The 26,889-nt window shown below is 40.9% G+C and overlaps 1 long non-coding RNA gene across 4 annotated transcripts in view; it reads left to right on the forward strand.

The window, feature by feature from the left end:
- Positions 1-26,889, forward strand: part of LOC146511252 (uncharacterized) — a 161,325-nt gene that overhangs the window by 83,511 nt on the left and 50,925 nt on the right. The window lies entirely within an intron of this gene.

A 26,889-nucleotide genomic window follows, 5' to 3' on the forward strand; every position in this document is an offset into this window, starting at 1 on the left:
CAAACAAAAACTGTTTAAACATTTATTTACATCACTTTACGTTGTTGTTATGCTAGTTTAAACTAGCATGCACTGTGTACATACAGAAACTGAAATTACGTTTCATTACAGATTACATAGGTCAGATGTAGCACAATCAGATTAACGCAAATTAAAGACAAGTAAATAACAATAACACATGGCAAATTAAAGGCTATTTTACAAAAAAAAACCCTCAAATTTGGTTTGCTTTGGATTTCTATGTATTTAACCTACTCATGATACATACTCTGGAGCATCTAGTGTTTACTCTTTCTAACAAATAAATGTTAGCTTCTCTGTAAATGAAGTGAGGCTCCCCATATGTACTTGCCCTTACAAATAAAAACAGTGTATCAGTACTCATGTGACCCTCAGCATTCACAGTCTTGGCAAATTTTTTGTCATAATTGTAGAATATGACAAAAATAAAGACAGAAAGACCCAAGCACAAAGCCACAGTACATAATGCATGTCTGACAGAGTTATTAAAATGGTATCTGCAGAAAGCAGCAAGGAGTGGGCAGGCAGGTAAGTAATTGAGTGTTTCCGGAATAAATCCAATTGGAGCCAAAAAGGGCCGAGAGAATGTTAAGAGTTCAAAAGTCCAAAACTTGGGGTTTCCGATTGAGGGGAGACCGTGAGGGCGAGGAGCAGCAAGAGTGCGCAAAGGCAGCTGAAAACAAAGAGACTGTTAGACTCAGTGAGTGAGCCTAATGTTTCAACTGGAAGCCGCTGAGAAAAAGAGTGAAAGAGAGCAAACAAGTGAGAAGGAGAAAGGGCAGAAGGCGAGGGGAGAGTCCTAGACTTTGAAGACCATGACAATTTTAGCTGTTTACTTAAAGACAGTGGCACACCTCAGTTTCCTCCAAAGACTAAAACATGCATATCAGGTTAACTGGTCATGATAAAACTGGTCAATGGGGTGGATGCGATTGTGAATGGTTGTCTGTATTTCTGCCTTACTCGTGTTACAGAACGGTGACCTCTCCCTTTGCAGTGTCAGCCGCTATATGCTCGAGGCACTCCCTAACCCTGTTTGGTTTAAGAGTTGGGAAAATAAACGGATGGATTGGATGAATTCCAAAAGTTATGTTGCCCAAAACCTCAGATATGTTGCATAATGGTTTCTGTAAACCTGATGAACCAGCATTCACACAGGCTGTTTATTATGACTGCACAGCTGCGCAGGGATGAGCGACGATCTGGATGCTTCTGTTGTTCGCTTTTTTTCCCCCCAGGTGTTTATCAAACATCTGATGGCCTTTTCATGCATATAACCCGATGCAAAATAAATGTTTCCCAGGAGAAATGCCATGCTCTTCCCATATAAAAACAACACTGCGCCTTCCACACTCTCCACACTCTCTTTGACTACTGGCTTCCAATGTAGCTAAACCCAAGTTAAGTTCTGTGGTTGAGTGGCAAGTCTTGCTTTTAAGAGGCAATTTCATCTAATTATCTTATTTTCTACTGTGCATTATTAACACTTGGGACAAATTACTTACTTACTCTTAGTCAACTGTGGTGAAAAATGTGAACAACACAGAAGCCCCCTTTGCATTATGTAAAGTACTCGGGAAGTGGTCACTGATTTCTGTATGGGATCTTGTGGTATTAACACAAAGATCGCTCTTGTCCTCTGACAACTCTTAACAACCAGTGGACTATATTACCCCTTTTCAAAATATAGTTGATTTGCTGTGATGTGAAGTATGTTGTGATGTATTTCTACTCACAATAAGAGATAACTGATTTGGCCTTCAATACTTTTGTCTCTCTTGGGGTAGATTGATGACTGGAAACCATAATTCGATTAGTTCAGCATGGCTGTTTTTGTGGATGGTACCTTGTGTAGCTTGACAGAAGGAACCATCTGTAATATGACAGGCACAAGTTGAAGCTTTGTGATGCGTCACCTTTTACCATGGTTTAGTAGTTATAGAGCTAATATAGCAGTTAGGACAAACCAGACTCCACCTTTGGGTTGTCTACATTTACACATGGACATTAAGTGGACATTTTTAGTCCAAATGGTAAGAAAAAGAAAAAGAAGGAAAAGTAAAAGAAACACACTCACTAGCCTCACCTTACAACTTTCCATTAAAGTGAGCAACTCACTTCTTGTTTCCATCATGTTGGAAATTACTGATACTTTGCCCACACCACAGCGACTGATGGTTCGCAGTCCAACATGCAAACTGGATATAAAAGATGGACATAACCACTGGGTTGGAAGAGTAAAGCTTATGTGGAAATGCCTATGGTCAAATATTAGACCTCAGTGAGAGGTATTTTTCACTACTGAGTGCCACTCACCAGCTTCGCCTTCTCATACAAATATGATCACTTTTTGTTTAAGAAAAACAAGATGGCGAACTGCAAAAGACCAGCCTTGAGGCTTATAAATGGTCGTTCACTTCACTAACCAGTATGTGACATCATAGTGCCTGATTCCACTTGCTATATGTAGTGTACACAGCACTGTGATTATTAGGCCTGTAACCACTGATAGTTTAGATGAACCTCAACTTGAAAAACTCGATTACACCAGTATTCTTCTTTGATAGCAATCATTTTTCAATTGTCACCTATTGTTATGGAAGAATAATCCCTAACATGCTTCCCTTTTGTTGCATTAGAGTGATTGTTGTCTGCATTTTGGGGTTTATCTTTGTGTTTTTTCACCCTCGGCCCCGAAAGGTCATAGTACCTCATCCCGCTGACATTTAGAGCATTGATAATATTCCCTCACATATCAATTTCACCTATTTTCTCATCATTCTCGTTTCCCCCTAGCAGAAAATGGAATCATTTGTGCTTTCAGCAATTTGTTATTGATTGGGAGAGCTCTGGAAATAGAGGGTTGCCATTATGGCAATGCTGCAGCTACAGTTAAATTGAGTTTTAAGCAGGCCTGCAAATGTATCATTTCACAGCCATAACACAAAAGCTTTTAAATCCATGAACGTCAGGATGGATCAAATACCTAAAAATACCAGTATTCTCATCATATTGAGAGCTATTAGAATTTCTGCCGTTGAGAGGTTTTCGGTAATTCTGTACAATGTGACAGTATGTGGCTGCCTTTAACAGAAACTGCAGTTAAGATTGATTCTCTGACTAGCATCAGGCCTGTTGCTGCTGTTGTGCTATTGTGGGTTAAAAAAAACCCAAAACCCTGTGATTTGGCTATTGCTATCTTACTCTTGTTCTGTTCGGTCACTGTAGCTGCACTGAAAGAACATAATGAGTGTTTCCCCTTAGGTTAGGCTTTTACAAGCACAGCGCAACAGAGTACAGCAGAGAAAATTAGTTTTATATATGCATGTAGGGGAGTCATAATAACCACGTATTACCAGTAACCAATAACTGCAATTTTCTAAAACGAAATATCAATATCATGTCAGTAATGCAGTAATAAGTCACCTCTGTACACTTTTAGCAATTTGCCAAAAACGACAGCACACAACAAACAAGGATATGGATGAAACTGACTATTATCATATATATTTTTTAGTTTGTATAGACATTAAAATGATATTGTAACTCAATAAATACATCCGTGTACATATACAGATATACAGATGCTGGTCACAGGGAAGTGATGGACTACTTTCTCCAGCGCTTGACTTCTGCCCCACAGCCCTTCTTCCACTGCACTCAGGGGACAGTGCATCAGGCCTGGGCAGGAGAGACAGTAGGACTGCCTCAGGCTGGGTCTTGAACACATCATCCCAGCTCTGGTGCGGTTAGGATGCCAAAGAATCACAAGCATGCAGCACCTCTTCTTGCCATTCATAAATAATGCCCCTTCTAACAATGAATTAGTAATTACCCCAGATGTTTTATTTTTGTTGACCCAGAAGAAGAGGGGCTCGTAAATTAATAGCACCCCTTCCTTCCCAGGGCATACTCCTACTACTATTAAATCCCTAAAGAAGGGTTGCTAGCTTTTTTTTATGGCCTGTGAAGCTGTGACTGCCCCCCCCACCCCACCCCCCTGCACTTCAGCAGGTCGGGTGGCCCTATAACAATCCATCCCTGCAGCTCTGCAACCACTACCAATGTTCTCACTGTGTGGCATAGACACAAAGTTCTAACATTGAGGTTTTCATCATAGGCAGGCAGACACAATCTGTATTCTCTGCAGTGGCAGGGTTACATATTATGACAGTCATTTTTCAACTCAAGGTCACATGGCCGCCCATTGTTAACCTGCGGTGAGCAGAAATTATATGTCATTAAGTTTTGTTTGTCTAACAGTCCGATTTGTCTTATATGGTGTATCTTATCTTTGTCTTATAAGGGAGTCGTGCCAGGCATGGTGGCTTTGTTGTCATCAAAGCAAGAATGTCCTCGGCTCTGATGCGATCCTCAGTGAATGGCTTGCTAGTTGTTACCATGATACAAAATTGAGTACAGTTGTGATTTCCAATTAGTCTAATTGTATCAACAGGGTTGTTAATTAGGATTACGGCATCCTGAATGCTGGACCTGTTGGAGTGTATCTCTCTGCTCAATTGCACTGTGAACCCACATTGAAAATAATTACTTAAGGAATTAAGAATCTATGTGATTGGGACCAGGCTTTACCCCACCTTTTGCCCTGTGACAGCTGAGATCCAGTAGGATGGATGGATAGATGGATGTCTCCACAAAGACAGGAAATGAGATCTGTAACCAACTAAAAAATCACTGGAAAGACAATTACAGCAGGAGGTACAGAATGAGACTTGTTAGCACTAATTACAGTGGCCATTCTCTCTAAATGGTACCAATAAACGGTGCACTGCTGGCAAGTCCAAAAACATTTAAACAAGTTCTTCAGACTAGATAGTATGGCTGTCTATGAAAATTGCATTTCTGTGACAATTAAGAGAATGCAGCAAGCGTTGCATAGCATCAGCCTCTATTGATGCCTGATGCAAGAAAAAAAGGAAAGAAAACCTTTGTAATGTGAATTATGTGAGAACTAGTATGTAATTACGTACTTGTGCATGTGATTGTGTTTTGCTTTTGGCATGCCACCTTTCATTTAAGTATATCGTGATATCCGTGTATGTGGACCTATATATATGTACGTGTGTGTGTGTGTGTGTGTGTGTGTGTGTGTGTGTGTGTGTGTGTGTGTGTTTGTTGATGAGCAGAACAGTGCATTTCAATCATGGCTGTATCTTACCTAGCCCTTGCAGACCTTGTCTTACTTTCCTTTAAAGGTTAGCAGTGTGTGTTTGGTTGTTGACTGGGAGAAAGAGAGAGAGTAAGTGTGTATGTGTGTGTGTGTGTCAGAGAGAGGGAGAGGGAGAGAGAGAGAGAGAGAGAGAGAATGCCAGACTCTTAATGATCCCTCCAGAGAGGTCTTGCCGTGTGTGTGCAGCGCCGAGGCCCGAACAGGGAAACACGGGGAAATTAGCTATCTCTCTCAATAACCTCTGATGAAAGTCTGCCTCCTACCCAACTACTCTGTCACTGGCTCCTCAAGACAATAAGCCAATTAGACCAAACCCAGCAAAGGGGCAGGGCCTTGTGTGAGTGTGTTTTCATTGTGAAAATCTGTGAGCAAGAAGTCAGAGAAAAATGTAAGAATAAGAATGTCAGATTGTTCATCCTTTTATTTTTTTTAAAGGAGGTTGAAGATTTTAAAGTAAAAGCTGTGGAAAATTTGCTAAGTAGATTTTCATTTCTCCGCCTGCTACAGTGTTTTAATCTGAGTCAAGTTTCAAATCTTCAGTTCTTGGATTCAGACTTTACAAAAACCATGCAAACACCAAGTGGTGATTTCTAGGTTTTCTACTTTATCTACTATAGTTAGGTCCATACTTTGTTGAACAAAGACACAATTTTTGTAGTTTTCACTCGACCACAGTAGATTTTAAAGTAAACGGTCAGTTTCAGCTTAAATTCAAGAGGTTCTACAAAGCCCCTGCTTTTGAGAATTATAGTCAGTTTTATACACGAGCCAACATTTTAATAGATTCAAACCTAATTGGAAAACTGACTGACAAGCAGGCTGATAAAATGAATTCATTAGTGCACTGGTCAGCTCAGCAGTAGCAAAAGGTCTGAAAGACCACAGAAGACAAATAAAATGCATGATGACAGAATTATTTCCATGGTTAATTAAAAGACCTTACCGTATGGTGTATTCTATTAAATATTATATTAAAATATTTTTATATGAATTAGTATCAAGGGAATTAATCATTTAATTACCTCTAACAGTGATATCCAAAAACGGTGATATCTGAACGAAATTAAGTTCAGATAAATTGAACCTCATGCCTAAAGACACCCTCATGAGTTTTTTTGTAAACAACAGGATCATATTATCTCTTACTCACAAAGTTCCATGCTTGCTTGTATCTACAGTATATATTAGTGTAAGTTTACAAGATAAAAGTGGATAGGCTTTTACGACTTATACAAACACACAAATAAACACTGACTCTTTGAGTAATAGAATAAAGATTTGGCTTTTGATTTACTTTTATTTATGTTTAAAGTCGGTATGAAAATCATTAAGTCATTAGGAACAGTCACCGGATAGTGATGGGTGGGGAGGGAACACTGTAAGCAAAGCAGATGTGCAACAAGAGAAGCTCATGCCAAAACCAAGTTCTTGTTAGCTTGCCCCTCTATCCTTCTCTCCAGTAGCTGCTTGCCTAGAGCTTCAGCCATCATCGCCTTTAAAGTTTTATTCATTACTACCGTACCTGTCCTCAACGTGATTGACAAGAAGTTATAGAATCACCGACTGCATGAAAGACAAATATGCTCCTCTTCCTCCCGTGTTTAACTGACAGCAGAATGGATGCCACAGTGACTCCCCCGCTATACACAGCGTTATTATAGTACAAGACAAAGTTATGAATACTGACTGTATTAACTACCTTTGCAACATACCACTAGAAGTTTTATTTATCTACATTCTCTTTTAAATTTTTAAATGTTTAAAAAAATACATTGCACCTATAAAAAGCAAGATAATTACAGCCACGTTCCGAACAAGAAGTCATTTCTCTGCCTTAACAGTTATATTTTTACCTTTCTTGGCCCATTACTTGTTGATAAGTAGGATAGTGTGACACCATTAGTAGGGATGTGTATCATCTCACCATTACTCCACACTGTATTTTGGATCCAAAGAAGCAGATACAGCAGCACTGGCCCACTGAGCAGCAAGGAGATCCCATTGAATAATTACAAGAATAAGAAATATGTCATGGCATTTACAAACCAACATTTTGATTTTGAAACTCCATAATATATGGAGTAATATATTAAACAGGTTTAAGAAAATGACTGAAAATGATTAATCCCTTATAAATCTCTCCTGTTTGGTATTGGGATATGTGGAGTTGTTGATGTTTACTCCAGCAGTAATGCCTAATGTGTGTAATTTAGATAGCAGCATTGAGATTATTTGTCACTTTTTTTTTCAAATTACGCTCTTGCTTTTTCTGTCCCCCCCCCCCTTCCACCCCCTCTTTGACTCTGAGATATTGGCCTGTCTGTTCGTTCCATAACTCATACTTTACTTGTGATGCTCAATTAAACTGCATATATCAGGGGAGTTGATGGGTAGGTAGAACATTTGTAATCAAGCATATTTATTCTCTTTAATCACCCTGGGGACCTGGAGACCTCAGGAAGGCAGACGCACAAGGCTTCATGCAAATGCATATACGCGTATCCACACAGACATATACGCAAATCCTCAAGCAAACACACGTACCAGCGAAACAACACATGCACAACCATTTACACATGCCACAGCGCACGCACACGTACACACGAATATAAATACTTATCAAAAGCCGCTGCTGAACTCAATCAGGCCTCAGCTTGGCAGCCTTGACTCCATCACCCTCGCAACTCCCCCTCTGCGCCCTGGTCTCTCGACCCCAACCCCATATAATGACAGCACACTAGTTTACATATTAATGAATAGCTTCGTTTTTAATATGCTGCTCACTAAATCACGCATGGCAAGCCGACAGGCTATTAGTGCTTTGTACTCCTCTGGTGTATATTAAAAATATATGTGGTGATTTGTATAGGATACGCGCCTGTAGGTGTTTTTTGTGGGTGTATGTCAGCAAATGTTATGTGTATGTATGTCCTTTACAAGCATATTTGTCTTCCAGTGTGTAAAGGTGCACTGCCTGTTGTCGATCATTGTTGAGTTTCAAAACACGAACAGTCCTAGAAGGAGATTTGAGAATGGATGTTTGTGGTCATTTGCAGCTTTTCCGGGAACATATAAAGGGAAATTGCATTCATAAACTTAACATTCACTCTTTCTTTTACCTTGTTAGACCCACATGCAATCCTACATGCATGTTTACAGCAGGAGTTATTATTGTCAACTTAGACAAACAGTAATCGCGTGCAAATACACACCACTGTCAGTTAATCTCCGGTCTCTGTCAGTAATCACATATAGAAGAGTGAAAGGGATGTGAAAGGTAGGAAATAATTAAAAATATTCCCAGTGGCTGCTTTGAGACTGAGACTCGGTGTCACTTCACTTTTAATTAAGACCATGGAAACGATACACCGACGCTCATAAAAGCACACACAAACATCACGTTGTGCATTCACATGGCACCATTTGCGGACAGGCATATACACATTCATGCACACACTATTGCATACTTCCAGAGGGCAACAGGGGAAATAAAGGTTCGGTTTAAAGAGGGTTTAGAGCCATCCATGACCAAGAATAAGCCTATATTCAGTAAAAGTTGTGTGTATGTGCGTTTCTGGGCACACGAAAGATGCAATCTGCTCTTTTGTGACAAATCTATTTGCCTATAAGAAATGGAAGAATATAAGAGCAGGAAAAGCTGTAGAAATAGATATACTTAAACAATTTTTATTACTGCCGCAGACACAAATATGTTTATATAGCAGTAATACCACAATGTCTTGGTTGATGTTAACACAGAGTACACATGGTATGCCTGTAGTCACACATAAATGCATTTTAAAGAGCCGCTATTTTAGGTTTCTTGCCCAATTAAACACCTCGGGCCTTATAAGTGTTTTTGTTTGGATTTAGTGCCCAAAGAATAGTCTTCACATATGCCCACACGTGTAAAGTCCATTCACAGGATCATTATGTATAGGATTCTCCCTCATTTTCCATTGTATGACCACCATTAAGTACCCACTACATTATTGAGCTCCCATCTGCTAATGACAAAATAGACAAAGAGAATAATCAACACCCTTCTTTGCCTCTTCTGCTTTCTTCCTTCTGTCTATTGTGTATCAGCTCTCCCATCTCATTCTCCCCAGTCATTTGGATGAAATCAAGGGATCTTCATAATGTGTGCGTGGAAGCAGAGAGTTGTGTGAGTTGTGCGCTTACATTGTTCAAGAGTATGTATTTTCAAATGTGTTTGCCAGATATCCACCAACGTTTGCCTTTGTGTGTGTGTGCCGGTGTCCCTGCATGTGCATGTGTGTGTGTGTGTGCATGAAGTCCACAGACAAAATGCAATAATTGAAGGCCCTCCTGCCGATTTCACACAATCAACGTGGCCACACTGGAGGTGATGAAAGTGAATCAAAGATTGAAGGGAGAGTTGCTTTTAAAAAAGGCTTTCAGAGCCCCCTCCCCATCCCTCAATTATCCCCACAATGCCTTATTAATACTATACCCACCTTCACTGCATCGCACCCTTTTTATTTCTTTCACTGCTTTCCACATCAGAGCCGCACAGTGTTATGTTCACAGTACTTAGTGCGTTCATATCTTAATATCTGACCAGCTCTCCCTCATTGCTTTTCCTTTTTTCCTTCCTTCCCCCTGAATCCGTCCTCCTCTCCAACCTTGTCCTTCATATTTTTTAAAACCCACTGCCCTTTGCCTTCATATCTGCCCAGATCTCCGTCACTGTCACCCCCCTCTTCTGTTCTCCTTCGCTTCCCTCCCCTTTACTTCGCCCCCTTCCCTCCACCTTTTTTAATCCTTTTTAATGAAACAGAGGACCCTGCTGCCAGTGGAGGTGATCCTCATTCGCCAGTCCCAGTGTGCACTGATTGTCTGTCTGCAGAATGGCTGGGGAGAGGGCTGAATAGGATAGATGAGTCTGTATTGGCCCTGCTGCTGTAATTCTCATAATGCTGCTACCCCTATACCACTGCCACCACTCTCTCAGTCATCCTCTCTCTTCTTTTCCCTCGCGTAAAGAAAGATGAGGCTCGGAGATGTGATCCTGGAGATGAATGCAGCCTTATTACTAAAAAAGCAAGGTGGAAGTGTGCCATTAATTGTTCTGCATTCGGCGTTAGCACAACGTAAGCGTGAAGCTCGGGGCTTGTATCATGGCTACGGTTCAGAAAAGGGGGGCTGGTGAAAAGGAAGGAATAATAGAAGGGAACGAGAGAGGAGGGTTGTGTCTGTTATCATCCACAACACGTTTGCGTTTGATGTCGCCACCGTCATTTTCCTCCGTGCGTCTAGATCTAACCAGAGAGCGGTTTCGGGATCACAGCGACACAGGGGAGAAAATATTGAATCAATGCTTTTGCTGGCTCTTGAAAGCAGGGTTAGCGTTTGATGCTGCGACACTGGGTGAGAGTGAGAGAAAAAGAAAAAATGTGTATGAGGAAACAGTCACCCTCTCCTTCAAACCCTCCCCTTCTTTTATTTTCCTTACCCCTTTGCTTTCTTTCTGTCTTTCTCTCTTGTCTCTCTTCACTGCTTACCGTTGTCATTGTCTCATTTAGCTTGTCTAAAAATATAGTCTTCCTCCCCAGAAGTAAAGAGGGAGAAATTTCGACATGTGTGTGTTACCTTTTTATCTGCGAGGCAGGGAGAGGAATCTTGGGGGAAATCAGGTGTCTTAATGACAGCAGAGTGTGCAGCATGGGTAATGCCGAGCGCTGGCATTTGCAGTACACGCATTAATTATTCACATCAAAAACTCATTGTTTGTTACCTGACAGAGCCGCGGAGAGAGGTGGAAGGATGATGGAAAAGCGCGATGAATTAAACATCAGGAGGATGGAGTGCCTCAGAGAGAGTGAAAGAGAAAGCAAAAGGAGGGGGGAGAGAGACCAAAAGACAGGAAGGTGCATTCAAATGGGATGTTTAGAATCTAAACATGCACTCTTGTCTTTTGAGAGACGAGAGGTAGAGTTGAAAGAATGAGTATGTATTTACATCTGTGATTTTTATGATAGCGTGGAAGACTGTTTATAGTCCCCACCTATTATCTCTGCCACCAATGACAGGCAGCCAGGATGGAAATCAGGAAGTCGAAACAGGAAGTGAAAAATGTAAAATCTTGAGCGTTATAATGAACATATAACCCTTTTTTTGTCTTCTCAGAGAAAAGTAAGTTAAACCAGATCCCTAGTAAAATACTAAAGAATATTAGTCTTGTGTGGGCAGCAACCATGAGTCATTTTGTGTTTTTGTTGGGAGTACTTAACTACTGAAACTACAACAATAAAGTTTCATTTTTTATTTAATCATTTCTTTTGTGTTAGAACACTCGTTGACAAGCACCATCCCTAAGGCAGCAAAAGTAAAAGGTTGGGTGTCACTTAGGCTCCTACATACACAGTCGCAATATGACTATGCATGTAGTCAGTCTCATTGTGGTAAACCTGCTCAAAGAAATGGTTTTTGCTAAGCATTGGCAAATGTTCAGTTTGTGCAGTTTGTTATAAATTTATATCATATGTGCATTCAAGAAGTTTGCATGCGTGGATTCTCTCTGGGTCCCCTGGCTTCTTCCCACAGCCCAAAGACATGCAGTCAGTGGGGTTAGGTTAACTGGTGAATCTGCAAATTGGGTGTGAATATGAGTGCGAATGGTTGTCTGTCTCTTTGTGTTAGTCCTGCGTCATGCTGGTGACCTGTCCAAGGTGAAGCACGCGTCTCGCCCTATGGTAGCTTGGGGTAGGCTCCAGCCCCCCCAACAACCCTGATAAGGATAAGTGGAAGATAACGGATGGATGGATGTGCATTCAATTTTTTTTTTCTGTGACTTTCCTAAGTAGCTTTAGATTTCCCAAAATACCTACTTTTGTTTTTAACCCTCTCAAGGCAGGCGTTGCCGATTTGCAACAGTTAAAAACTAACAACCTGATTACCCCACATACATATTTTACTCAGAAGTGCCACTGCAGGACTTGGTTGTGCATTAGCAACAAAAAGTTTAATTTGAGCCTGAGAGGGTTAAATTAGTAATAAAAATATTAATAAAATACAAATATTGGGTTAAATTCCAGTGGTTTGTATAAAGATGACTTAAGAGACGTTTAGACAACCCTGGGTGGTCTTGGGTAATCTTTAGCCAGCTGATCTGGTACATTTTTGGGAATACCAGATATCAATTCTTTCTGGGCAGAGCTTTATCCAGTGAAAACACTCCAGAGGTTTGCATGATCATCCATAGGAAGGAATCTTTTTCATATATTTTGACACTGATGCTTTAACAAAAATAGCAACTAACATACAAAAAACCTCCCGGACTAAACAGGAAGTCGGCGTAAGCCAGAATTAAGTGCAAAGTTAGGGCTAGTTAACAGCTTTGTGAGAATTGATTTTGATGGGAAAAGACATTAGCAGCAAGTCTAGCAAATTAATGTTTAAGCATTCTTTAAATATGGATTAGATTTAATACTTCATGAAGTACAATGATAATAGCTTGTTTCACAGAAACATAATGTAGCACTTAACAATGTACTGTAATTAATACATTATGCTAAGTTGTATTATGTTAATTTCTGACGGAGAAATTAAAAAATAGATTATACAGCCAGTTTGAGTGTGTATCCTCTTGATTGGGGAGCAGAAAGCAAGCGGGGTAGAGCGAGGGGAAAAAACACATGCATTTATCAAAGGGTGATTAAGTTTAAGGCAATGATTCACTAAATATTTAACAGCTTTGCTTGGTGCAAAGTATATCATGAATTATAGATGGTGAGGATGAGCGTGTCTTGATGTAAGACAGTGTTTAAAGACTTAACCTACAATATGGGAAGAGCAATTACCATTGTAATAAATGAGAGACGAGTGAAAAAAGACCGTCTATTCGTTATTTCTAATTAATTTCTGAGGATGATCACAAGGGGAGGGGTAGGGAGAGGATGGGGCCACGTCCATTAGTCCCTGACACTTTGGGGCCCTTTTTGTCCTTGATAAATGGACTGTATGTGTTTCACCGATGAGATGCTCAAGAGCAGACATGCAAAAAGCTTGAAGACAACACACAACGATCACGCATGATGTTCACATGCACACACAGAAAACATTGCATATATTTTCTTCAATTAATGAGGACACAGCAGAGCCTTTTCCCCTTTAAATCTATTCTAAGTTCATTATTTTTTGAGTATGTATTTCTAGTTTCAGTTCAAAATATCACATATATTATTCTTTCTGCAATATCAGAAAACTCCTGGTTTTTAGCCGAGGATAAAATGGACTATTTCCAATGTCTGTATATTTAATCCAATTGAAATTCACTGAGTGATGGAGTAGGAGCAGCCAATGTGGACAGAACACGTGGAGTTAACTTCAAGGCAGCGAACAAGACCCTGCTGCCTCTATCTTTCTCTCTAAGTGGTCATTTTAGATGTAAATACAGCACAAAACATGGGAATGCTGTTGTCTATATTCATGTTATTGTCAGACAACATTATAGTTGGAACATCAGGATATTATTCGTGCGGCGCAGCATCTTGCTGACTGCTTTGTATGTAAACCTAATGCATTTAGTTTCATTTAATGCTGCATATGTGTTCCTGCTGCTTTAGTGGGAATTCAGCTGTATAAAAACACAGCATATATGAACATAAAAAGTAGCAGAACGGCAAACATCACAGAGCTGACAAAAAGCCAGCTAACTTTAGTTTGCACTGAAGCACAAAGGGGGACACGAAAACGCAGCAACCCACAGCCAGTTTCAATTTATTGGTTTCACGTCAATGTCAAAGTTTACACAATGGGCACATGATCAAAGCCAATGAAAATGTTGGCCTGATTAGCAGTGCAGCCTGCTATGGATATTTCTATTGTTGTAAGGAAACTGAAATGAAATGAAAAATGGAATAATCAACAGGGTCTTCAGCTCCTCAGATGCTAAGAGGACGTAAAATCTCAGTTGACAACAATGCGTTTAGTGTGCTCGACTTGTGGTTGAAACATTTTAGAGTAAGGTTCAGCAGGGAATTAATAGAGTTTGGTGGCTCATTTGGATTTTAAAACTGTGCAGGTGGATGAGTTTGCCCACTTGCTGTGGTGCTTGGCCATTTTTGGTATCACCAGGGCCAACAAATCTGGATGACACATATTCTGATCTCATGCAAGCAATGAAAGACTCATTACAATTCCAAAGATTGTTTTTCTGATCTCTTGTCAAGAAGGTTGATTTTACTACCAATATACTTAAGTAATTATTTGTAACTTTGCATAACTAACATCGTGTGTGTGTGTGTGTGTGTGTGTGTGTGTGTGTGTGTGTGTGTGTGTGTGTGTGTGTGTGCAGTATACGCTTGCGCTACAGATCCGTCTTGACTAATACTTTGCCTGTAGCCACTCTGAAACTACTTCCTGTCATACAAATTCTCTTTATATACCCTATATTTCCTCTATGTTTCCTCCCCTTGATTTTATAAAGGATCCAGCATCTCCCAGCAATTCTTTCACAAATTTCATTAGGTAAGGGGTGAGCGGGGCGGTGCACTGGTTTTTCAACTTTCACTGCGCATTACTTGTTGTCATATCACTAAGGAAGAGAGAAGAGGTCTGCGTACGGGCCTTATATTCAAAGTCACTGGAGCATTCTATGTGTAGTGCTCTGAAATATTGATGAGTTAGCAAAAACACACTGGGTCCTGTCATTTTAAGGAACACAGGCGGATGGAAGTCACAAGGAAGAGGGACGATGCCGCCTCTCCTTTTTTTTCCCAGCCTGTAGCCATTTTAACTGTCAGTGAAGGTAATTCGCTTTTGCACAACTCCAAGACAAGCACAGCGAAAGTCAACTGATAGGCCATTAAGTATAAACCCGCGGATAAACAAAGGTTTAATCAATAAATCACCTATCCATCTATCTATCTGCGAATCTATATGGTTATATGTCTGTGTACTTCAGGCTCATAATATATGCATTTTAATAAGCCGCGATGATCTATCAACATTATTCATTGCATTATTCCATTAGATGCGCTGAATATATTTAACATGCAAGCCAAAGGGAAAAAAAATCACCATCAATTGTGAAGAAACACTTTTTTTTTCCCCAGCACTTGTTTGCATCCAAAGAAACCTTTCTTTTATTCAATCCTCTGCTCTTGTTTAATTGATTATTTGTCTTTTTGCAAATTTTATTTCACCTCCGTTTTCTCGTTCTTTCTTCGCCTGGAGTTGAGAGAGACTGTTTGGTTTCAGTGGCTTGTGGGGCTACACTGATGTTAAGCCTATCTGGTTTGTCTGTGTGTAGTCTTATTGATCCTTGGCTAAGACATTAGATCTGAACGTCATGTCAAGGGTTTGGTGACCTCTAGCAGCCTCTCTCCAAGTGATAGCTTTGATAAGCCTCATCCCTCTCTCTGTTCTATATAGAGCCGTGCCCTAACCTTTAGCCCGACTCTGTGTTTGAGCCTGACCTTTCTTTGATGTGTAATACATACCACGTGCCGTCCCACCACTGAACATACTCATTCAGGCACAAGATATACACACATGTACCCCCCCCCCTCCCCCCAACGCACACTCACACACATACACCCCGTTAGTCAACACCCTGAAGCACCAACTCCCATGGAACCTTATTAAAACCACCTTCAGCGAAAACGGGGGGAAGTTCTCAAAGTCTCTATAACTTGTATAATGTGTTGTATGAATAATGTTTTCTTCTCCTCATTTCCCCCTCTTCAATCGTTAATGCAGAAAAGCAGAGGCATCACTCACACAAAAAGACAAACGCCCAAGTCCGCTTGCCACTGATGGGCATGTCTTATTTACTAAAGGCAACAACCTGGCCTGGCAGGAAGCAAACACACACACCGTGACGTGCATGCGTGGAATACGCAATCACATTTGCACAATCGCATCCCTGCATTCATGTGTACATGCTGTCTTAGATACTCTCATGCACACAGGCCTACACATGCACACACACACACACACAGCATTTCCGTTTGATGTTTGCCAGTCATCCAAGATCCCTTACAGCCTGCCTTGCCTCCTACCAAATAACAGTCTTCATTAATTAAAAAAGAAAAGGCAGTGTTATTATAATTCTCTTTGCTTGGCCCTTGATGTAATGGAGGGGGTGTGTGGTGTTTTGTGGCTCTTCGAGAGTTTGCTTTCATCATCGTCTGAGATTCCCTATGGCTTTGCCTTACTGCCATCAAACTCTCTTTTACTTCTTTTTGTCTTTTCATCCAATGAGATGAAGTTTGGAAAAGTTGCTCCAGCCCAACAGGATCCTTTTTAGCAGTTAATGCCCTTCCCAGCTGGCAGGCAACTAACAGCCCACAAGCAGGCCACCAGCGGCAATGTCGGACAATGTTATTAGCTTTCCAGCTTTTTTCAACTCATAGCTGATGGCTTGAAATTAGTATTGGCTTAAGGCAGCCAAACGCTTGCCGACTGTTTGCTCCGCAGGTCAGCTTTGTTTACGGTTTTCCTTGTGCATACAAGGTTATGGATATTAGATTTGAGCAGCTCAATTTTAAAAAGTAACAAACCAGATCAGGGTGATTTTAAAAAAAACAAAACAAAAAAACATAATTAAAGTTACAGTGCTGGACAGAAACACTTTGTATCTACATTTGGCCACTTTGAGAGGCATGAAACGAGCAGAAGACGAATGGAGGGACAATTAGAAGGACAGACAGGCTAAGAAAACATTACAGAGCAGCGTGACAGACAGACAGGTTCAAAAAGCTGATGAGAAGAGGAAAGAAAATGAGTGAGAAAATGGGGCACGCTGCTGCACTCTGTTTGCAAGGGCTAAACTTATTAGTCCGTTCTTAATGCCTCTCACTGCAGATAGCATTAAGAAATACACGGTAATGATGATTTGTGTTCTCCTCAGCCAACAGAGGAAGAGGAGCCCACTTATTCCACATGAGTGTTATAATTGGCACCTTATTGCATTAGGGTAGAATGCACTGTGTGATTTCCTGGGTGTCATTTTTGACTAATGGATTCTTAAGAATAGTAATCTAATCGCTGTCATTATTTCATCTTTGCTGCTTTCAGAAAAAGCCGTCGTGATTTAGGTGGGGGAAGGAGTTTTAGCCGTGGATGTGTTGGGGCATGTTGCAAATTAATCTGCACACCTTGTAAACAGAAAGAAAGTGAACAGAAATCAATTTGGCTGAGTGAGGAACTCCACTCTCAGGGCTTTTAGCATCTGCATTAAGCCCAAGTTGTTTGGGTTGTAGTTATTTTGCTTCTTTTTTTTTTTGTTTCTGTGTTTGCCTGACAACTTTGTCAAATCAGCCCACTTATGTTACTTGTCAACATGGTATGCTATTTCATGCTTCAATCAAGTCCTGTTTCTAATTGTAAAGCTAAATCATCGGTACAGATATGTTTTCAGCCATTATTAATAGCAGCTGCAGAATGGCATGCTTGTTATTTGCTGGTGTATTTTTCAGCAATCTCCAGCTCCCTATTACTTTGTGTTCAGTAATCACACAGTTTCAATACACACCCTAGCATCTCATAATGCCCAAAAATCCGAAACCTCTGCAGCTCTACCAGTCCCTCTGTTTCCATTTCCACATACCTTGATCCCGGTGTTGTGTCACTAATAGAGGTGATGTACTGTTTATTTTATTGATCATGTGTTTTATCCGAGCATCAATGCTGAGTTCACTCACTGGCATGCACATTCCCTTTATCAAAACAGACACTGGACCTCTGCTTTGAGGTTTTCATCAAGCAAAAACACCCATTATGGTCTCTGACTGGCTGCTCAGAAAAAAAAAATACTGCTGGTGTTCCCCTGACACGCAACATCCCAATTATGCCCACACAGACGAGAATATACACTTACACAGGTCACATAACACAGACACGCACACATACAGACACACAGCTACATAAGCACTCATAATTTTGTTTGAAGCTCTGACACACATTTCGCGTGCGCACAAATATAGACTAGCTGTTTTCTATACAGACATATAGTAGGTCTCTCTCTCTCACTTGCTTTTTTATACATCCTCAGAAATACACACACGTATACACACACATTCATTGAGCCTTTGGTTTTCTTTTCAGACTAAGGAAGTGCAGGAATGTCAGAATGGAGGCTGATCTGATCGTCAGGAGAGTGTCCTCCTGAATAACCCTCGACACACACGTGCACACAAAAACACAGACACACACTCCACAACTGAACATGCACCATAGATTCACACACACACACACACACACACAAACACCCACACACACACACACACACACACACACACACAGACAATGAGACGGTCCACCACACCACACCTTCCCGACATGTCTTATCACCCCTCTACCCCCCTTCCCCGCAGCCTTTTTCCACCATCCCTCCTGTCTGCCCCCCCAACCCACCCTCCTTACCACCACTGTCCTCCACGCTGCCCACCCTCCTCTACACCCCACCACCCCCCCAGCCTCCAGGGAGAAAAGGCTGACTTGCATTCAGCAGCATCTCTCAGGAAAGAAGAAATGAATAAAAGAAAGGAGATGTCCCGTTGACAGTCAATGTCTGCGCTGCCAGGAGCCAAAATAACTGTCAGCAAATGCTCGGAACTGTCCAAAATGCCACAGAGACATTAATAAAACGAAACAAAAAAAATAAAAGGATTGATAAATAAATAAATGCATGAAATTTAACAAAGAAAGAGGGGAAACCTTACTGTCACCTGCGGAAATGAAACAGAATTAGAAGCGAGGTGTAAAATCGGCTAAAAAGAGAAGGAAGCATCGCCAAGCTCGCTACATTGTTCAATCAGTCGTATACGGTTAAGAACCCTGAAAGAGTAGCTGTTGCTATGGTGTTAAGGTAAATAGAGCCCCTAAAAATAAACACATATGCAATACAATAAAACTATTTTGCTCAAGTCAGTGCAGTTAAGAGTCATTTAAAAGCTCCACGTATATTTTATGTGCTTTAAGCAACACAGTGGAAAGCGGTCTATCCAGCTGGGCACCATGCTGATCACTGCTTCAGTGGGGCCACACTTTGGAGGGCATTTCACTTTGCAACAAGCAAACTATGCTGTGCACACTCTTGCCTCGTGTGCAGTCATCACCGCACTTTTGTTCTCATGCAGTGCACCGTCAAAGTATAATTAATGGGACGTATGATTACAACAGCAGCTTATGTGTTACATTATGGTGCCTACGTAGTCATTTGTATAATTTCCAACAGTAATTGCACTACTTTTGTACAAGCCACAGTGCCACTGATTGTGTTCTAGTTTGATTCATGGGCGCACTTTAGTCAAATGCTTTATTTGTTTTAGCACTGTGGAAAAAAAAAATTGTTCTCAGGCACAAGTAATCAGCATTTTCATGTATCTCCTGTTTGACAGTGTAGTCATCTGTCTCTATCTGTTACTACATCCTGAAAGCTGTTGGAATTCCTACTCTATACATTTTTCTCTGTGCTTTTTCTCTAATGATCATTAATTGCAATAGATCTGAGAGGGCCCGGATGACCTTATATGCCAGTATCATACCTAGGACCACTTCTTACGGCAGACATCCTAATCGAGTGCATGTCTAATTTATGGGGCTGGAGTTTGCCATTAAGGGCCTGATCCATGGAATTAAATAACTAGCAGACCTTCGCTGGTCCCGGACGGTGGGCGGAGGAGGAAGGGAGATAGCATGATGAATTGCCCACCCCTCCTCTACCTCATCCTTGACTTTGAAAAATACTGTCTCTGCATTTTAGGTCAGCTTCTGACAACAATTAGGCACAGTGAAATAGATAGACTGTGACCCTACCCCCCCACCCCCTTCTTTTAGTGTTTTTTTTTTTCCTTTCTCCTGCCATATCCTGTGTGTTTGAAAGATAAAAAATAATACAGGAGGTTATAGGAGTAAATATGGGCCGACATGAGCTGTAAAGGAACAGCAAAGTGTTAAGAAAAACAAAGAACCTGTCTAAATACAATTAAATTAAAATACTCATTAATCAGAAATAAATTTATCAATGGGTACCCCTTTCATTAAATATTTATAAAAACAATCTGACTGGATTTCATCATAAAGTAAGCTTTGGTCATAGGTTCACATCAGTACTCTTTATAAAGAGGGAACATTGAAATAATACTATATAAACAGCATATAATGATACGTCTTTATTCACAGGTGCATATTTTCGTTTGTCTTCTTTTTATTTTCCACAGAATATTTTCATGGACATTGCTATTGATCTTGCCATGTGACGGAGGTCGAGCCAGCTAATTCCCTTTTTCATTACAGCAAAGCCCCCCGAATTCTCTTAGTAGAGCTGCCTCTTAGGGGCATCCAATCCCTGGCCTCTCCCAATGACATGAATATAAGCCTGTGCTGATGGGGCCTGGTGTAAATGTATTAGCCCTGCGCCTGTGCCCCTAGCCTAGCCCAGCCATAATTATGTTAGGAACCAATGAGACAGCTGGGAAATCAATATGCTAAGACAGATTGAGTGGAGATGTGTGGCCAGTGGAGTGGGAATAGAGAGCTCTGGCAGCTCCCCGTGGTGCGAAGAGGCTAGAGTCGACGATTAAGCCATAGACTTAGCATTTACTGCTAGGATTCACTGCCTGAATCTAGTTAGCATTTAGGGAAAGATCCCTGCGAGCAGACAATGTTACTATTAGATTGGAGGCTTCACTCGTTAGCTGAGTGGCCTATCATCTTTGGAGGTCGGGTAGTGGCATAAGTGCTTCAACATGCACAGCTTTGAATCCATGGCTCTTGTGGTCTGTGCTCACTTTACCAGTATGTACTGTAGAGTCTTGCTTAAAGAGTAGATTTCAGATGACATTTTGCTATAAGATTGGGCTGCCAAAGGTCATCATATCACTGATGCTGATATTCTGAGCTAGTTTATCAAGTCATTAGAAGTACCTGAGTCTGCAAAGCAGAAAAATGTGGATGGTTTCCTTCAGCACAATTCTTTTTTCCTTTGGGATATGCTTCCTTCTCTTAATTTCAAATGCTGAGAAAGAAAGTATGCCTGCACTGTAGTTCAGCTGTTTCATTTTGTTATAGCTATGGCAGCCATGAGTTGAGAGAAAGACGACTACAAGCACAGGCCTTGGTACGTTACTCTTCTCTGATCTTGATGAGCAGCTGGGAAGGAAATGAATAATTGGTGCAGGGGGCAGGGGTGGTGGTGGAGGGCGGTTGTGGGAGCAGGACAAGTGGAGTTGGGTTAAAGAAGATGGTGGTTCAGTCTTAGCTTTGATGATAGTCCACATAAGCCAAAGCGCTGCTGTAATTTATATTCAATTAAGCAGGGGGGGGGTTACAGATTCAAGACAAAGGCTCCGTGTTAAGGTGGAGTCAAAGGGAGAATTTAGAAGGGAGGGAGGTGTGTGTGTGTGTATGCATGTGTGTTTGGAGGGGGGTGGGGTGGGGGGGGAGAGTTGCATCTGCTCTCAGCCCCAATCAGCGGCCTTGAAGGCACTGTCCCTTAACAATGGACCCCATCAGTGCAGGGAGCGGAGTCACAGGCATAAGTGCACCCAATAAGTGTGCAATTTCTGCCCATATGACCATCCTGACACAATTGCTCTAATTTTCCTCCTTTGAAATGACTGATAAAAGACTTAGGTAATTGCTACGCCACAGAATTTCTTCCATGATCAGGAGGAAGGAGGAGGGAATAACTGAGGGACAGGGAGCAACAGAGAGAGACTGAGGGGTGTGTGTCTGTGTGTGTGCGCGTGTGCGTGTGCGTCTGTGTTTGTGTGATCATGGGTGAGAAGTGACACAGCCCCAGGGCCTGACGATGGGAGACTGGAGTGTCAGTTGTGAAAATCCCAAATTAATACTTGTCGTTTCCTTTCCCCTCTCTGAGTGGTCGTCCTCTGCTTCCACAAGGATCTTATTAAGAGGAGTAATTTGTCCTGACAATTATCGGAATCACTCAAGTCAGATGATTTCTTGGAAAATAATATTCAAAACATTGTGGTGTGGAGTTGAGGTGGCGGCTAATTCTGATGCTTATATGTCTCTCTCCCACTCAGTTTTTCAGTTTCTCTGCAGAAGTGAAACCTAATGGTGAACTTATTAAAGTGACACAATAAATGTCTCTTTTTTTGGAGTCTCCTTCCCACTACAACGCTTATTAGTGATGCTACTGGACCCAGATGTTATCATCAGTCTTCAAAAAAATTCTTGACCGCATTTCTTTTCTGTTTGTGTGTGTGTGTGTGCGCGCGCGTGTGTATACTTTCAGGTGCAATGTGTGCTGCTGAGTCTGAAAGCTTAGCTCCAAACCTGTGTCACTCCTCACTATGACCTTGTCCTTTGTAATCAAGCCTCTTTTATCTGATTCCTCACATGTGTGTGCGGCGTACTCACACCCATCTCATTGAAACACCATGTATTCTGGACTGTGGCCTTACTTGATTGGAGTTCAGTTACAGGGATAGATAGAGAGGTAAAAGATGTGCACTGGGAGTCAGAGGGAAATAGATAAGAGAATAGTAGTTTAGTCGCCTCAGTAACTAACTAACCTGACAGCACACCCAATCAGCTTCTCAAAACTGTGTGTGCGTTTTCTTGTGTACGTGTGTGTGACACGGTGTGACAGACTCCTGAGGTGCTGATTCTAAACACAGTCTCTGCCAGTGCCTGGGTAATGTTGGCTAATAGCTTAATCAATACTTATTATGGCCCTATTGGTTCACTAAAGTGAGAACAGAATCTCACCAAGTGCAGTGCCTCAGTGGAGAGAATGAAAGACGGAGCAAAGGAAGAGCAGAAGAAGTGTCTTGTGCTGATCCAGATGGACAGCCTAACCTCCCTCATAGGGATTTCCTTATTCAGGAATCCAATTTTCCCAATGTGATTGACTCGGATTGGATCACATGGAATAAGGCTAACTCTTTAGCACACCCAATAAAGCACTAATGGGCTTTGTCCCCCATTTTCCAACTTTTCCCTCCTCAACTAGACTGGTCATTCGCATTAGCACTGGCAAGGCAGTGGGTGGTCGAGAAATTAAGTGATGGGTAGAAGGAATGAGAGTAGAGGGGCATGACGAAGAAAGAGAAGAGGTGATTAGGTTACAAATAGCAGTGGGAACAAGCATTTACTGAACACCATGTTCTTAGGGCATCTTTAGAAATATGATCAAATTAAATCGAATGGAGTATACTTACAGTGCACATAAAGCAAGATTAAGTTTGTTAGACTGGTGCCAGACAGCTTAGATTTATATGTTATTAGTGTTACTGTAGTAAAAGCAGGGTTGTTGGAATTGTTGTAATGGCGGTTAGAAGTGGTAATAGTTGTAATCATAGAGGTAATGCACTAACATTGGTGTTCAGACTGAGACTGAGCTGTAAATCTGACTGAATATGCTGTAATATTAAAATGAAGAGCACGGTTGTGATAAACAATGTAAGCAGAGACTTAAATACGCAGTGAAAGGACATGAATCGCATCTTATGTGATGTTTGCAAAAGTGCAAAATTTAATTTACAAGAAAAAATTAGTGTAATTGAAAAAATACAGTCTAAATGCAGCAGTTAATTAGATGTATATACTTGTACAGTCTTCATTAAATCTGAATGCTTCAAATGCAATCAAATTCATTTAGTACTTTATTACGCTCACTTAATGAAAGAATATAAATTGAAAAAATACGATTGGGATAAATTATTATCAAACTGAGCCACTTCTTAGAGAGAAATGATTTATTTCAGCTTTATGGATGTTATTAATTAAATATTTTACACATAGTTGTGGCAGCTTCAATTCAGCTCAGTGTTCAGTGTTGAAGCAAAATCCATTTGTATGCGACTTAGACTGAAAATTTTGCTAATGGAAATATTTGTTGCTAAAGGTATTGGTCATTTATTTTTTTTTAGAATTCAATGTTGTTTTCTCATTATAATATTTATAATTGCCACAGAGTATATATAAAATGCATTTTAGACCAATCCAAGCCAAAAATGCGACGTAACTCTAAGCTGCATTCTTCCTAATGTCCAGCAGGAGGCGACTACTCTGGCTACAAAAAGAAGTCGGGGTGCATGGAGGTCGGTGGGAAAACAACCTGACTAAGCCCTTTCCAGATGAGTTTGTAGTTTTTAGTCTTACTAATGATCTTACTGATGATAAATTATGTTAGAGTCAAAACGGTCAAAAAAATAAACAAACAATTTTTTAGGGCGGGCCTACCTTGTGATTGACAAACCACTAATTTACAGGCATGCAGTGTCAGATCGGCCAGTCACTTGTCATATTGATTTTTATTGTGTTGTCAGCTTAAGGCTTTACAAGGGGACTTCCAGTGGGTGACGGCACACGGCTTCATTCATCGTTTGTATACAGTCTATGGTTATTCTGAATAGCATATAGACCAATGTCATGCTCTTCAAAACCACAACAGATGCTAGTATACTTGGAATTAGCATTAAACATGTGTTTTATTTAGTGTTAGATACTACACATTGGATTTGAGTTGCATTTGATGACTTTCCCATTCGACTTAGCAGGAGAACCGGCCTTTTTGCTACTACACAGTATGCATGTCTTCCAAACAAATCTCCCATTGTGTTTTGTGCATCTTTTGTCATTTCATTTCTGCCAAATGGCTTCAGTAGTCGCAAGTCTTTTCGACGGCCAGCTCTCTCCTGGCTGCCATCATCAGACCAGCTTGCAGTGAAATAGATACGCTATGAAAACTCACTGTTGTGTACGGTGGCCATGTAGAATAAGGAGATTGGATACCACAAAGCAATGTTCTGCATTTCAGCTGTGCTAGACTGGCATTGTGTGGAAAATGTTTAGAATGGGCTCTGATTGCACAAATCAAACACAGATGATGAAAAAGTGACACGCACGCACCAATCTTGCAAGCTCTCGTTTCTGTTCACAGGAACCTTGCAGGGAAAAGAGGAGGACTCACCGCAGGAAATAGAAGCATTGATTGACAGATTAATCATTCTGGTGCTGGGTGTATGTGTGCGCGTATCTCGGAGCGAGTGTATGTGCATGTGCAAACGTGTGTGCGTGTCCCAACCGACCTTGACAGCTCAGTACTAGCGCAGCAGCCACGTCCAAGAGTCAGTCATTCAGACACAGCTGGTGACTCGTAGCTACCAGACTCTGCAGCTAACAGTTAACACTATGTCCACTCTACAATTATCCAGCGAGAGAACACTTATCAACTACTGTGTGCTTTAGAATAGCATTGCATTAATTTCAAATTTTACAAGCTATTTAAACAACCTGAGGTGTAATTAACAGCTTAAGATAATGGGTAATATTATAATGACTTTAATATCTTAAGTAACTAATTATCTTTATTTGATTCTGACTGGTTAGCATGGCTAAATCCATTGTGTTTTGTGTCCTCTGTGGCAAAGCCAATAGCATTATCTGCTGTAGGTGTTTTTTAATTACTTTAGCGTTCGTATCAAAGCATCACAGTTTCTCTTTTTCACACTAACTTGAGTCCTGCCCTACAGTAGCCTGTGCGAACCTTTTTCCCATCCCACGGCTCCCGGGGGCCTGACCCTGAACTCAGTCACCTTTGACAGCTCCTCAATATCATCTCCATCCCCCAAGCCACTGATCTTAGAACAGATATTTTCTTATCCTTCTAATGGTTAAGGTTAGGGAGCTAGTCCAGAGTAATCTGATCCCGAATCTGTGGTGGGAGACAAGTTATTCCTCGGGCATCTCTGCTGCTCAACAAACACTGAGAGCGAGGCGAGCCAGGGGGCAGTATGGGTCTTGCAACCTGCCCTATAGCAAGGTTGATGTTGTGTATTTGTGTGTGTGTGTGTGTGGGTTTACACATAGGCATACACATACATTGCATTTTCTTTGAATTTTGGAGCATGAAATGTGTGCCTGCATATTCTAGCTGAAATTCGAATCGTCTTTAGCTTTTTTGTACAAACGCGTTTGGGAACTCAGGTGTGCCTGTGTGTGTGTTTGTGTAAATGCCGGCATGTCGAACTTGCAGACGCAAGGGAGATGTCATGTTCAGTTTGTGTTTGGCTAACCCTGTGGTCTCCACCCCTAATAGCAGGGTCTATGGGGTGTAGGCACATGCCAATATTCATTGGCAGTTGAATCAAGCCACTTAGATACCATCTGTAAACAGCACTCAGAGGGCCTTGAATTAAACTGAAGACTGGAAACATTGGTGCTCGCTGCAGAGATTACCAGGTTCAACCAGGTTAATGGGCTCTGTGGCCATAGATCAGTTATATAGATATTGGCAGGCATGTGCACAAAACCTCATGTCTTCTATGTTTCTGTGTTAAATTACAAATTATTGTTACTCTTATTTTAAGTATGTGGAGAACTCCATGAACTTGAGATTGCATTCATTACACAGATCTCAGAAAGGCAAAGGTTAAATCAATATTTATCTTAAATGTTGTTCTTTACTTTCAATTATGAGTCAAATTCCTGATTACCTGTATGGCTCAATTATGTTTACGTGATATAAGATTCCCTATTCTTAAGTGACAGTTTGAAACTCAATACATGCAATGCATAATTATTCATTTCCTGGTGATTGTATACTTAACCATGTTGCAAAATTACAAAGGATAATTTACAACTGTCATTCAAAACCAGTATATTTTGGTGAAATGACACCACCATGCATCATTTTGATGTCAACCAATCAGTATTTCCCTCCTCTTCTT

This window comes from Neolamprologus multifasciatus, chromosome 9 (assembly GCF_963576455.1).
Source record: "Neolamprologus multifasciatus chromosome 9, fNeoMul1.2, whole genome shotgun sequence".
NCBI classification, from domain to species: domain Eukaryota; kingdom Metazoa; phylum Chordata; class Actinopteri; order Cichliformes; family Cichlidae; genus Neolamprologus; species Neolamprologus multifasciatus.